Source organism: Priapulus caudatus, unplaced genomic scaffold (genome assembly GCF_000485595.1).
Source record: "Priapulus caudatus unplaced genomic scaffold, Priapulus_caudatus-5.0.1 Scaffold54, whole genome shotgun sequence".
Taxonomy (NCBI): Eukaryota; Metazoa; Priapulida; class Priapulimorpha; order Priapulimorphida; family Priapulidae; genus Priapulus; species Priapulus caudatus.
Genome location: NW_014577115.1, coordinates 448329 through 449261, shown reverse-complemented (window position 1 = coordinate 449261; position 933 = coordinate 448329).

Below are 933 nucleotides of genomic sequence, written 5' to 3'. Positions count from 1 at the left end.
TAATCATTCATTATCTTTCGTCATGGTGATGCCAAATATATTGAACTATCGGTTGACACCAAATTTATCGGGGACGAACGAGCAAGCAGCGATAGTTGTGCGCTAGGCAACCACGATCCACATGAATTCCGTACTTGGTGGGTTATATCATGGGTTAATCTTACTATAAATTGGAGATTTTCTGTGTGTGTGTGTGGGGGGGGGGCTGAATGAGTGCGTGCGTGCTTCTGTAGGTATGTTGAATGCATGTAGATTGCTTGGAGGTATCTCTGTAAGGCATATGTAAGGTATAACAGTTTCATAGAAATCGTAGTAACCCTAAATAAATGTAAAATGTAACTAGTAATGGAATGAGGCTATTCTATCATATATATATTTGATGTGTTATGGTTTAAATAATTAAAACAGTTTCATTGCACGGGCATGTGAGAGTGAACGTGCTTTAGCCCTCACTCCCGGTATGGAGAATTGGCAAAACAAAACTTGGCAGAGTACCTTCAGAATACAGTTTTCTCTGGTAGACATAAATGATTTGTTTGAATTACGAGAATTCAATTACTCCAATTGAAAGTTATAATAACATATGCGGTGATATAAGTGGATGGTACCTTTACTTCCGCAGGGCAAGGATGCTCACAGATCATTTGCGAGGACGATTCGAATATCATCGCCTGTGATGATGGAATGATCGAAACTGTGGTGATTCGATATGGGCGCGAAGACCCAAATACGTGTCCGCATGCGTCTATAGGCCCATGTACCTTCAAGACTTACAGTGTAGATTTCAACTGTCTCATGACACAAAAATGCACAATATTGTCGTCGTCCGCTACGATATCTGGGGGCAATGATCCTTGCGGCGGTGTATATAAATACGCAAAGGTGGATTGGACATGCACGAACTTCGAGACGCATGGTGAGTTATTGCTTGCA